General features: G+C 34.8%; 1 protein-coding gene across 1 annotated transcript in view; it reads right to left on the reverse strand.

The window, feature by feature from the left end:
- The window catches only part of Cfap47 (cilia and flagella associated protein 47), a 416,223-nt gene that overhangs the window by 121,764 nt on the left and 279,396 nt on the right, over positions 1 to 15,063 (reverse strand). The window lies entirely within an intron of this gene.

Genomic DNA, 15,063 nt, shown 5'->3' on the forward strand with positions numbered 1-15,063 from the left:
TTGATCTTTCCTTATGAACTTAACATAAACAAGGCTTTGTACATAAACCATGTGTTCCTAGCCATGAATCATAATCAAATAGCTTAGATCAATGTTTACCAATATTGTGTAATTGAATTATGGTAGTCTCCATATTTTATTTGTTGTAAAGACAATTAAAACTGAAATTAAGGAGATCCAACATGGCATCGGGCGCGGAGAGATCAAGTCTCTGACCTCTTCAGCTGTGTGGGCATAGGGAGTCGTAAACAGCCTAAATCTGTTTGCTCAGGATCACTAGGCATTGCTGAGCTGACGTGGATCTGGGGCGAACAGTCTGGGCCTCTCAGAGCACACACTGAGCCCGGATCGGCTGAATTCAAGCTCCCGTTCGCCTGCTTCCCGCAGACAAACAGCTGCGACTCAGCACTAATCCACCCAGCTGAAACAACTAGTCATCCCTTCTGATCCTACGGAGGTAAATGCCAACCGAGCCTTCATAGGTAGTGGCCACAGGTTTGAAATGGGGCTTGGGAGAGACAGTAAGGACCCACCCATTGCATTGGTCACCCGGCAAAGGGAAACGAACTGTCGCCATTTGCAAGAGATACCACCATGGCAGAGAACTGACATCACCAGACTGCGGCGAAGGAGAGAACTTCATTGAAACCTGCGGCTACAGGTGTGTAATCCCCTAGCCTTCCCTCTCCACACATCGGGGATACCTTAAGGGCCCCTCCCAGCTCTCCCGTGAGTGATATCCAGACCGAGGGAATCAGAAGTGGCGCAGGACCAGCAGCGCGGTACTCCCAGCTACCGCTCCCACCAGTGCTGACAACTGAGGTCTCTTGCACCAGCTACCAGGGGCATGGCTACCAGAGGGCAAGTAAAATTCGCTGAGGATTCTCAGCCCCAAGCTCTACAAACTTAGTGTCTGAGGGAATGGCAAACAGGGAGAGTGTGCCCAGTCGTTCATGAAAACAGGGCTCCTGGGAACAGCAAACCTGGCGTGTAGCCAGTATTGAGAGGGGCCTGGCTAGAGGAAAAGTGGGGAAGTGACTAGACACAAGAGGAGGCCCTAGGCACTCAGGATTGGAGACTCGCCCAGTCTGGGAGGAGGAGCTGCTGCACAGTGATTGGTTCCCACGTATTGACAGGAGAAGCTTGGCCTGGTGGGCACAGATCCACCTACTGGAAGAGAAGTTAATCAAACTCTAAGACTACATTTATTAGTTTCTTTTTTTTTGGATTTGGGTTTTTTTTTTTCATTCTCATTTTTCTTTCTTGTTGTTTTTTTAAATTTTAAAAAAAAATTTTTTCCAATATCAATGGATGAAATTGAAGAAGCCATCAAAAGACTACCAAACAAGAAAAGCCCAGGACCGGATGGGTATACAGCGGAGTTTTACAAAACCTTTAAAGAAGAATTAATACCAATACTTTTCAAGTTATTTCAGGAAATAGAAAAAGAGGGAGCTCTTCCAAATTCATTCTATGAGGCCAACATCACCCTGATTCCAAAACTAGACAAAGATACCTCAAAGAAAGAAAAGTACAGACAAATATCTCTAATGAACCTAGATGCAAAAGTCCTCAGTAAAATTCTGGCGAATCCAATACAAAAACACATCAAAAAAATTGTGCACCATGATCAAGTAGGATTCATCCCTGGGATGCAAGGATGGTTCAATATATGGAAATCAATAAATGTTATTCACCACATCAATAGACTTAAAGATAAGAACCATATGATCATCTCGATAGACGCAGAAAAAGCATTCGACAAAGTACAGCATCCCTTTATGTTCAAAACATTAGAAAAACTAGGGATAACCAGAACTTACCTTGACATTGTAAAAGCTATCTATGCTAAGCCTCAGGTTAGCATCATTCTGAATGGAGAAAAGTTGAAGGCATTCCCTCTAAAATCTGGAACAAGACAGGGATGCCCTCTCTCACCACTTCAATTCAATATAGTTCTCGAAACACTGGCCAGAGCAATTAGACAGATGAAAGAAATTAAAGGCATAAAAATAGGAAAAGAAGAACTTAAATTATCACTATTTGCGGAGGACATGATTCTATACCTAGAAGACCCGAAAGGGTCTACAAAGAAACTACTAGAACTAATAAATGAATTCATCAAAGTGGCAGGATATAAAAACAACATGCATAAATCAAAGGCATTTCTGTATATCAGCGACAAAACTTCTGAAACGGAAATGAGGAAAAACACTCCATTCACAATATCCTCAAAAAAAAATAAAATACTTGGGAATCAACCTAACAAAAGAGGTGAAAGATTTATACAATGTACACTACAGAACCCTAAAGAGAGAAGTAAATATACCCTGTTCATGGATAGGCAGAACTAACATTATCAAAATGGCGATATTACCAAAAGTTCTCTATAGGTTTAATGCAATGCCAATCAAAATCCCAACGGCATTTCTTGTAGAAATAGATAAAGCAATCATGAAATTCATATGGAATAATAAAAGACCCAGAATAGCAAAAGCAATTCTAAGCAGGAAGTGTGAATCAGGCGGTATAGTGATACCAGATTTCAAACTATATTACAGAGCAATAGTGACAAAAACGGCATGGTACTGGTACCAAAACAGCGGGTGGACCAATGGTATAGAATAGAGGACACAGAGACTAATCCACAAAGTTACAACTATCTTATATTTGATAAAGGGGCTAAAAGCATGCAATGGAGGAAGGATAGCATCTTCAACAAATGGTGTTGGGAAAACTGGAAATTCATATGCAACAAAATGAAACTGAATCCCTTTCTCTCGCCATGCACAAAAGTTAACTCAAAATGGATCAAGGAGCTTGATATCAAATCAGAGACTCTACGTCTGATAGAAGAAAAAGTTGGCTCCGATCTACATATTGTGGGGTCGGGCTCCAAATTCCTTAATAGGACACCCATAGCACAAGAGTTAATAACAAGAATCAACAAATGGGACTTACTTAAACTAAAAAGTTTTTTCTCAGCAAGGGAAACAATAAGAGAGGTAAATAGAGAGCCTACATCATGGGAACAAATTTTTACTCCTCACACTTCAGATAGAGCCCTAATATCCAGAGTATACAATGAACTAAAAAAATTAGACAATAAGATAACAAATCACCCAATCAACAAATGGGCCAAAGACCTGAACAGACACTTCTCAGAGGAGGATATACAATCAATCAACAAGTACATGAAAAAATGCTCACCATCTCTAGCAGTCAGAGAAATGCAAATCAAAACCACCCTAAGATACTATCTCACTCCAGTAAGATTGGCAGCCACTATGATGTCAAACAACAACAAGTGCTGGCGAGGATGTGGAGAAAAGGGTACACTTGTACATTGTTGGTGGGACTGCAAATTGGTGTGGCCAATTTGGAAAGCAGTATGGAGATTCCTGGGAAAGCTGGGAATGGAACCACCATTTGACCCAGCTATTGCCCTTCTCGGACTATTCCCTGAAGACCTTAAAAGGGATACTGCCACATCCATGTTCATAGCAGCACAATTCACAATAGCTAGACTGTGGAACCAACATAGATGCCCTTCAATAGATAAATGGATAAAAAAAAATGTGGCATTTATACTCCATGAAGTATTAGGCAGCATTAAAAAATGACAAAATTATGGAATTTGCAGGGAAATGGATGGCACTAGAGCAGATTATGCTTAGTGAAGCTAGCCAATCCCTAAAAAGCAAATACCAAATGTCTTCTTTGATATAATGAGAGCAACTATGAACAGAGCAGGGAGGAAGAGCAGGAAGAAAAGATTAACATTAAACAGAGTCATGAGATGGGAGGGAAAGGGAGAGAAAAGGGAAATTGCATGGAAATGAAGGGAGACCCTCATTGTTATACAAAATTATATATAAGAGGTTGTGAGGGGAATGGGAAAATAAACAAGGAGAGAAATGAATTACAGTAGATGGGGTAGAGAGAGAAGATGTGAGGGAAGGGGAGGGGGGATAGTAGGGGATAGGAAAGGTAGCAGAATACAACAGTTACTAATAGGGCATTATGTAAAATTGTAGATGTGTAACCGACGTGATTCTGCAATCTGCAGTTGGGGTAAAAATTGGGAGTTCATAACCCACTTGAATCTAATGTATGAAATATGATATGTCAAGAGCTTTGTAATGTTGTGAACAACCAATAAAAAAAAACTGAAATTAAAAATCCAGATTATCTTAGTTTTAATTTGACAGTGAACACCCTTCTGGGAAAAAAAGATTAAAAAGATTTTGATGGAATTATATATAATACACACACATACACACACACACACACACACACACACACACGAGTCATATCCCCAGCCCGTGTGTGTTTGTCTAATGTATGTGTGTGTGTGTGTGTGTGTGTGTGTGTGTGTGTGTATGGGCTAGGGATTTGGCTCAGTGATTAAGCACCCCTGGGTTCAATCACTATCATAAAAAAAGGAATTGAAAATAGATATTCTCTATTCTTACTCATTTCAATCCATTATAAACTCAGCATATTTTTCCTTCCTCCAATTCATTTCTCAAAGTTTTATTACACTTTTATTTTCTTTTAACAAATAGAAATTGGGCAATCATTGGTAAAAACAATTGTAGAGCCTTGTATGATTATCAAAAAACCATATTTTATAGAATAGAATGAGAAATTAAATTTAGTATTTATCTCAATGAATAGAAATAAGTGAAGAGAACTATATAAGCAATTATGGGTCTATTCTGTAGTTTAAGTTTTAATTGAAGGGATATTTTTAAACCATGCCTAGTAGAATTATGCCACTAATTTACACTTTTTTCTAATGTAAAAACTTTTTCTTGGAAATGTAATTTTAAATTTAATTTTATTTCTAAACAATTACCTTTCTAAGTTTAACCTTATTATTAGTTATTAATTAACTGTTGTGGAACAAATAAGCAGTTGTATTATTAGGTACTTATTACAAAGCATACCATTAGGCTTAACAACTTATTCTCAGCAATGAATCTTTGAACCAAACACAGTAAATAATAAATTTGCACAGAATATGAGTTTCTAAAACATGATAATTTTTTTCACAATATATGTACATGTGATTATTTTGTTCCCTATATTGCAGTATTCAGGCTAAGGTCAACTGATACAAAAAGAAACAAACATGAATTAAATACCTGATTCTTATCGTTTGAATTTGTCAGAGTGATAGGAAAATTATTAGACTGCTTTGGAAAAGATATAAACATAATAAATAATGGTAGTGTGTCAACACAACTCTACATTAAGATACAGCATTTTTGACTTAACAGAAATGTTCAGTTTGTCTAAAGAGTATGAGAAAAAATCTAATAATAGAAATTATAGCCATTAAAATTTCTAAAGCACAATCTTTTCTTTTAAAAAATGCTTTTTCCCCTTTGTAAACCCTTTATGTAGTTGATTTTTTTTTAAATGTTTCCTTCAACAACCAGTAAGACAAACATTTCCTAGAATACAAGTTTTTTTTTTTTTTTTAAATTGGGGATGGCTTTTCTCTAATTTCATATTAGTTTGTGAAAAAGCCAGACTTAAGTCCCCTCATAGTTACCCTGCCCTCTCCCCTGGCTTCATGCCTCATCACTCCCTATTTTTATAGAGAAGAGCTCTGGAGGAACATTCTTGTATGACTGAGATTTTATCAATTTGTGAATTTCTCAGAGCTTATTAGTTCAATTAAGAAGGTTGTTTTTCTTTCATATGTGTTTGCTCTGAGCATACAGATGATCAAATGAACTTAAATAATTATTGTTTCTCTAATCTCATACTATCTAATATAATCTAAGTAGGAAGGCTAAGATGGCCTCAGGAATATTTGTCAAACCTCCTCTTCTTTTTTTTTTCTTTTTCATTTTTTCTTTTTGAGAGGGATCTTCTTAAGTTGTCCCAAGCTAAACTCAAATTCCTGGGTTCAAGTGATCCTCCTGCCTCAGTCCTAAGTGCTAGCACTATAGGTGTGTACCATTGTGCCTAGATCTCCCTTGATTTTTTCTCGCTTTATTTTAAGTTTATTTTAAACTTATTTTCTTCATTAGGGGACCAAAAAAAGAAAGAAAAAGGGAATGTGAGAAAAACAAAATTAGGGGTGATAAACAGAGCCTGGAGCAAAATATTCAAGCAGTGATGGTCCAGTTGGCTGTGAAAACTCTAATTCTTCCTGATCTATACAAGAAAAAAAATAAAAGGATAAATTTAAGCAATAAATAAAAACTTCTCTTCAATAGACACTGTGAAGAAAATTAAAGGAAAGCAACAGAATACAACAAAATTTTTGAAAACATATCTCTGATAAAAAAAAAACATGTATCCAGACTATACATGTATATATAAGCATATTTGTTTTTATTGTGTTTTTCTTTATTGTGCTTTGCAGACATTGCATTTCTGAAAAATTGAAGGTTTGTGGAAACCTTGCTTGGAGCAAATCTACCAGAGCCATTTTTTTTCCCACAGCTCAGATGATTGCTAGCATTTTTCCATGAGGTATTTTTTAATTAAAGTATGTACACTGTTTTTTAGACATAATATTATTGTACAATAGACTACAGTATAGTGTAAACATAACTTGTATATGCACTGAGAAAGCAAAAAATTTCATGTCACTTGCTTTATTGCAATAATATGCTTTAGTGTGGTGACCTAGAACTGAATCTGCAATACATCTAAGGTATTTTAAAACTCTCAAAATTTAGCTAGGCACAGTGGCACACTCCTGTAATGCCAGTGGCTTGGGAGGATGAGGTAGGAGTTTTGAAATTTTGAAGACAGCATCAGCAACTAATTAAGATCCTATCTCAAAATTAAAAAAACAATAGGGCTAGGGATGTGGCTACGTGGTAAACATCCCTGGGTTGAATAGCTAGTACCAAAAACAAACAACAAACAAAAATCTGTGAAAATTTAATAACAAGAAAATAAACAACCCAATAGAGGAGGAAGGTAAAAGGGAAAGGATTTGAAAAGACATTTCAGTAAAGAAAATATATGATAACAGATAAGGACATAAAAAAATGTTCAACATCATTATTCATTAAAGAAATGCAAAATAAGAGCGCAGTGTAATACCATTATACACAAACTTAAAGGGCTAAAATTAAAATAACTAATCCTCCTAAATATGCTCATGGTTGTAAAGGAACTGAAACACTAACCTACTACTGGTGGAGATGGAAAAAAGAAGCAACCTCTTTGGGAAACTGGCAGTTCCTTTACATGTTATGCACTCAGTTACCAGGCGATCTGGCCATTTCATTCATAAGTAGTATATGCCAGAAGAATAAAAGCATATGTCCATACAAAGACTTACACATGAATGTGCATAGCAACTTATTTTTTTAATTATTTTTATGTGTGTGTGTGTGGTGCTGGGAATGGAATCAGGGCCTTGCATATGCTAGTCAAGAACTCTACCCCTGAGCTATATCCTCAACCCACAGCTTTATTTTTAATTAAAATAGGAAAACATCATAAATGTTCATCAATAAACAAATGTTGATATATCTTCCACAGAATACTGTTTAGCATTAAAAGAAATAAACTATTAATAAACCATGTGGATGGATCTCAAAATAATTGCTTTGTACAAATACAGCAGCCATAAAGGATGCACACTTTATGATTCATTTTTATGTAATGTTATAAAATATGTGTAAAATGATAGGTAACATAGTTGGTTGCCTATAGTTAGGGTAGCTTGAGTTATGAGCGATGAAGTAGGACAAAAGGACCAAAAATGAGCACAAGGAAAGTTTTTGGAGCGATAGGTATATTTATTATCTCAATTGTGTTAAAGGCTTCATAGGTATATATGTATGTTAAATATTTTCAAAATGTATACTTTAAATAAGTGTGATTTATTGTCAGTTCTACAACAATAAACCTGTTAAAAATTATCCTGCCAGTTTCAGAGATTATACCTGCCCCTCCCTGGCCAGCATTGCTCATAAGTAAAACAACAGAAATTGTGAGTCATCCCAAATCAGAAGTACAAATAAGATGCTCAAGTGAGCTAGTCCAAAATAAAGAAAAGAAAAAAGGGAGGGGGTCCATCAAAGTAGAAGAAAGATCACTGTAGTAGAGGAAGGGGACTGGAGGGGAGGGAGGAGCAACAGGATAAGGGAAGAACAGTGGAATGAATCTGACCTCACTTTACTATGTACATATATGAATATACCACAGTGAATCTCACCATCGTGTACATCCACAAGACAGTAATTAAAATCAATCAATCATTCAGTAAATAGCAGAATGTTCAGTAGACTAGAGGGAAAGGAATGTGGAAGGGAGGAGGGAAAATAAAAGAAAATACTGGGGACTGAATTAGAGCAAATTATATTCCATTCTTTTATAATTATGTCAAAATGAATCCTAATGTTATATATAACTAAAAAGAATCAATTAAAAAAAGACATGCTGGGGATGTGGCTCAAGCAGTAGCGCGCTCGCCTGGCATGCATGGGACACTGGGTTGGATCCTCAGCACCACATACCAACAAAGATGTTGTGTCCGCCGAGAACTAAAAAATAAATATTAAAAAATCAATCTCTCTCTCTCTCTCTCCTCTCTCTCTCTCTCTCTCTCTCTCTCTCTCTCTCTCTCTCTCTCCCTCCGTCCCTCTCTCCCTCACTCTCTCTCTCTTTAAAAAAAAAAGACATGCAAGTTGAATTCACAGTCACTTATGGGAGGTCTTCCTATGTCACGTGCAAGATAATTAATAAAGTATGATTAATGGTGCCACCATATCTAGATACCAAGAAGACTTTAATCTATGAATGTATCATATCTCCCTCCCTCCCTCTCCCACCCCATCTCTTTCTCTCCCTATCTAATTTCTATTAATCAATATTTCCTTAGTTTCATAAAAATTGATTCACTAGTATCAAGGGTAAATATTTGGTTATTTGTTTGGATTCACTACACTATAAATTTGACTTCCTAATTCTTCATGTAAAAACCTTTATTTTATTATTGTTTTCATTCAGATGTAAACTTATTTAATAAATCATGAGTCAGAAAGGAATTTTAGCATAACAAGGCATCTTTAAATTTTTTATCCCTGGAATAACAAACAAAGGTGATTGATCACTCTTCACAAAATTGCAAAAGTGGTCAAGAACAGAGGTTTGCCAGTATTTGTAAACCATTGTGAAGAATTTTGATGTTCAAAAAGTATTTAAAAGCCACTATCAGGTGTCTCTCCCTCTGGAGACAGCCTACATTCTCCCTTGAATGCATATTCTTTGTTTTACCCCAAAGGCATCTCTCTCTTGAGATTGTCATCATTCTCTCTGGAAAATGTATCTACTCTCTGAAATAAATCTCTGTCCATGCCTTTGGGAAAAAAAGCTATTATCTTTTAATATTTCAGAATTTCTGAGTGATCTTCTAATTATACTAATTCTAGTAAGTTTGGGTTAATTACTCACATATTAGGAAAGTATCTTTGAAGGGTGTTTTAAATTAGAAAAGTTTCTAAAAATATTTTCTAGAAACAGTATGAATAAATATTTTATAATAAAACCCTGTATCTGAGATTCTTATGTCTTCTCTGAGAAAAACCATTGACCTATTAGATCACATTTCACTTGACTATAAATAACTGTAAAACCAACTAAAATTCTTTTGATTAGCCAAGAAAAAACCCCCACACACTCCCAAACACACACACACACACACACACACACACACACACACACACATACAGACATCCAGAGAGTGAGAATGAACATGTATTAGAGAAAAAATAATAATATTTCTAAAAAAAATGCTAAGTGTGACTTAGTAGTTCAACGTTCAAGTATAAAGACTTTAATTAGAATATCCTGGGTGAATTCATCAGCCACTGGATCGTTCTTCCTAAAACAACGTGAATTTATACTCAATAGAGCATCTACCGTCTGCCTTACACTCCCAGGGAGAACTATGCCTCCAATACATAATTGAGAATTACAAGTAAGCTCTGTGTCAATTTAACATGGGCCTCATGGTAAACACTGAAGTTGCAGGAGTGTATTTCCCTCATCCTGACAAAGTGTATGCCCTTGCCAAATTTATGCTGCACTTCAAGGTCTAAAATCTTCCTTGATGGTGGTTCTTATATTTTATTGCACTCCTATTTTTGCATTACTGATCATGCTTTTTAATATTTTAGAAACAATTTCTGAAATACATTACTTCTGTCATTCAATATTGACTATATACCTGCTGCTATGTGGCCTAAAGGCTGATTCTGGCCTGGCTGTGTAAAGGCAGAGAAAGCCGTATGAGACATCACTCACTGATCTATTAACTTGAATAAATCTATCTCTAGCCAATCGTTTAAATTGGAGTTGGGCTAGAATTAGCACATATCTTGTTTTGAGGTATGTGGATCTGGAAGAAAAGATCTAGTGCTCAAAAATCCTTGAGAGTATTATCTTGCAGGTGGCTAAAATCATCATGAAACATAACTCAAGCTATTTGGGAAAGCAGAGAAGATAAAAGCAGAGGAGAATCCAAAGATCCATGAGAGGATCCAAGCAAAACTAATCTATTCTCTCTGTAGTGCCTCAAGGCCCTGCTTTTATAAAATATTCCTTTCATCTAAAAGAGCATGAAACACTTTTTTGCAATCAACACTTGTTTTCACAGACCAGTGGCACCTGACTAGTTTGTATGCTTCTACAGCTATTTCAGTGCAAGCTGGTAATGGGAATAAGCCAACAAGATCCCAACTCAGTTTTGGCCAGGTGTTTTAATTGTACTCTTCCTGGCTTTTTCATTGAGAAAAGTAAAGATAGAGTAGGGACCAAATTCCCCATATTCCTATATCAAGTTAAGATATTTTCAAAACAGGAATACATAGTCATCTGGCATTTTAGCCATTTGCCTGCCAAATTAGGAAGGGAATAGTAAGGAGAAAAAGAAGACAGAAAAAGCAAAAATCTATGTTTTATAATATCTTAAGATTTTTTGTGGTGTTATATTTAAGTTTCTTTCAACATTAAAGAGGGACAATACAGTAGAGTGATACAAAGCAAATATTCTGGAACCAAACTTTACAGGTTCAAATCCACGTCTGCCATTGACAAGTGATATTACTGTCAACAAGTGAAGTTTTCTCCACCTCCGTTTCCTCTTAAGTAAAACAAGATAAATAATAGTACCTATATCAAACACTGTTTGAAGATTAGAGAAGTATATGTAGTGTTAGTAGTTATTATTAATAAAGAAAATATGTTTTGTTCAATAGTTAGTAAAATACATAAAAAATTAAACTGGTAATAATTAGAATTCTAATAAACTTTAAAGAGTATGCACAGCTTATATATAATATATATATATATATATATATATATATATATATATATATATATATATATTAGATTTTTACATTTGTATCATGCATCTCTAAAGCCAGATAGATTCTTACATAGCTTTCTTCTAGGACCTGCTATATTAAAAGAATAGAGGTAAATTTATATTAACACAGTGTTCATGTGCAAATGATGCTTCTACACCTTTTTTTGCAATGTCAGAAAAGACTCTTTTTTCAAATGGGAGGGGTAGATGAGTGGAGATGGAAGATAGTATATTTAATACGAATAATAGAGATTAGCAAATCATCTACTAGATGGACACTTTTCATATATTCCTATTTAATGCCCATATCCATCTTGAAAGGTTAAATATTACCCATAATTTAAAATTATATTTTAGATTTATATTATAAATTTTAAATTTATATTATATTTTAAAATTATTGACATTCAGTGAGGTTAAGTGAATTACACAGAGTCACATAATATGAGAAAGACATATGGGTGTTGAAGTCATATTTGTCAAATCATATAAAATAATGAGAGGAGCTAATATTTGTTTATTAATTTCTTTGTATTCTGATTTAGGGACTCTGCTGTATTAACAACCACTGATAGAACAACAGCTGGTGATTTGGAAAGTATGCATATTATTATTCCATGAATGAAAAAAATTGAGGCTCTGGGGTTTGAATAACCTAGTGGTGTGTCCAGAAATTGAAAGTGGGAGTAGGAAGGAGATTCTAAGTCTGTTCTTCATGTAATATTAAATTATAAAAAACAATCATATTGATGATGGCCTTTGTTTTAAGAAGTTGCAATTATTTGAGAAAATACTAGATATTCCTAAAATAGATAAACTCAAAAAAATGAGATTTTATGTAAAGCAATCCTCAATTGTTATAGTAGTATCCTTTGAAGTTCTGATATAGTTAGACATTATTTAAATGGCAAAAATCAAAGGATGGATCACTTAGGATATAAAAAGTAACTTGGTTTGTAGTTTAGAAGAAAGGCAAATCTCAAAGAGCTCTTTTTATAAAGGAAATTATTTCTTGATATTTTACAAAGAAATATGTAAAATTATTTTATAAAAGTGGAAATGAAATAAGGCTTTTATGATTATATTTAGTGTTAAACTTTTTTTCTTAAACTAATTCTATTGGTTTTGAAATCTTAAGATACAAGCTAAATCTAAAATACATACATAATATTAATTTTATCCTGAAAAATTTTAAAGGGAAATATTATGAAAACATTGAAAATCAATTTTTTTTATGTATGAATATACTCTTTTGAAACAAAATAACAGTAAAAACAAGAAATAGTAATGCACAAGATATGCATTTTTGCCATTGTAACATGGTGGATGACTTGAACACACTGCCCAAGCTTTAAATGAAAATGTTAATGACACTACTTTTGCTCAGCATCACATTCTGAAAATACATGACAAGTAGCATTCTTCAAACATAAATATGGTGGAATGAGATGGACATCAGTACTGTAGGTACATGTATGATTGCATGAATTTTGTACCCCTATACCATGTACAACCAGAGAATTGAAATGTTGCGCTCCATTTGTGTATGATGAATTGAAATGCATTCTGCTGTCATGTACAACTAAGTAGGACAAATTAAAAAATTTAAAAAAGAAATCATATTTGGAACTGAACTTATCATCTTAAAAGCTGGTCATTGGTAAAACATGTCTTTGAAATAAACATTGAGAATAGCAGAATGCCAATAAGAATAACTACTTCTATCCTGTTTAAATGTGGGCTTAATATAAGAAAAACTTTGCCTGGCATGGTGGCACACATCTATACTCCCAGCTGCTTGAGAGGCTGAGGCAGGAGGATTGCAAGTTCAAAGCCAGCCTCTGCAATTTAGCAAGACCTTGCCTCACAGTAAAAAATAAAAAGGGCTAGAGATGTGGTTCAATGGGTAAGAGACTCTGGGTTCAATCACAGGTACCAAAAAAAAAGAGAAATTTATTGTTACACATTAAACATTTTGTTTTGACATTAAGCAGAAGATCACTGAAAAGAAATTTTAAGATTGACTAAAAGCTTTTTTGCAATTGTTTAGATGAGGCTTTCTTTTCTTTTCTTTTCTTTTTTCTTTTTTTTTTTTTTTTTGGATGAGGCTTTCTTGTGCCAGCATCATAACAGATCTCATTCCAGTGTGCTAACTCATGAATTGCAAATTTTTATAAATGAATTGTGGCTATAATTTATACTTGTGCTGAACTAAATGAACATAATCACTTTTCAGCAAGTAAAAAAAGCTCTTTTGGGTGTGACTGAGCCAAATATAAAGTGATTGCTGATACTGTCAAAATTGATAATTGTTATCTACTTTTTGGAGTTGCCAGGTTACTAAAGATCATGAACAGTAGGAGAGAATTTCCCATGTTTAAGCCAAGGTTAATACATGCCATTAGTATCCCCACTGATATCCCCCGTTATAACTCTTTTTGGCTGTGAAGATTCACTGTCATGTGAACCGGCCTTAATAACACACTAGTCATTAATGGACAGAAGTTAGAGGATAAATGCTCCAATTTACTTGCCATTCAGTGTGATGATTCTATCTGGAGGTCTCAGGTAAGGTCTCCCAGTTTTCAGAAATAATCTACTAGATACCTTACTTTTTATTAGCTTTATCCTTCAGCATCTTACTTTTCCATTCTCTCAGAATGCTTCCTTTGATCATCTCTTAGATAAAGTACTTGCAATTAAACTCTTATTTTAGGATCTGTCTTTCAAAGTGGGGTCACAAGCTAATATTAAGAACTGATTACTTGGCATACTGTCAAAGAACCGTAACTGATCTCCCAGATTTAACTACCCTGTCTCTCTCCTCCCATTTGCTTTATTTATTATCTCCAGACTTTTCCTTATCAGCACTCGGTCAACTCATGCCTTGTACTTCCTCAGACATTTTCAATAGCTCCCACTGCAATAGGAAAACAAAACTCTTCCCCAAAAAGTCTACCTGTATTTCTAACTGTATGTCACTCTGCATTCCAATCAAATACTTATAAACCCCAGCACAAGCATTTTTAAAATTTTATTTAAACTTTTTTCTGCCTTCTGATCATCATGTGAGCTGCTTCCCTCCACCACACTCTTCCGCCATGATGTTCTGCCTCACCTCAAATCCTAAGGAAGGAAGCCAGCTGTCTATGGATTGAGACCTCTGAACTGTGAGCCCCCAAATAAACTTTTCCTCCTCTCAAAAAAAATATTTAAAGAAATTGTCTTTGTTTTTTTTTGATAAGGTTGTTTTCTCTGCAGGAATGTCCTTCTCACCCATATTAGCTGATAAATCTCAGATCATCATTCAAGGTCCCAATCAAACCAATATCCTCTATGAAATTCTCTAAAATTTTGGTATATCATAGTATACCCTGATTGAGATGGTTCATGTATATCCATTCCTACAATCAGCTATAAATTCCTGGGAGGTTGGAGCTATATCATATCCATCTTTGTATTTAATGGTAACATTCAAAATAATTAGAAAATTTATGTTCCAGTTCTGACCAATCTAAAAGGATGCCTGATTAAGGTTCTGATGTCTTATGCGTTAAAGAGTATCTTAACTATATCTGAATAGTTAAAATAAGTACTGAAATTTAATGATCTTATAAAACCTGACAAAAATCAAGGAAACAATTATACAATGAAAAGGCATGTCAAATCTAATCAGGCAATTTTTTCTTAGGTTCATTTCAACAACTTAG

This window comes from Urocitellus parryii, chromosome X (assembly GCF_045843805.1).
Source record: "Urocitellus parryii isolate mUroPar1 chromosome X, mUroPar1.hap1, whole genome shotgun sequence".
Taxonomy (NCBI): domain Eukaryota; kingdom Metazoa; phylum Chordata; class Mammalia; order Rodentia; family Sciuridae; genus Urocitellus; species Urocitellus parryii.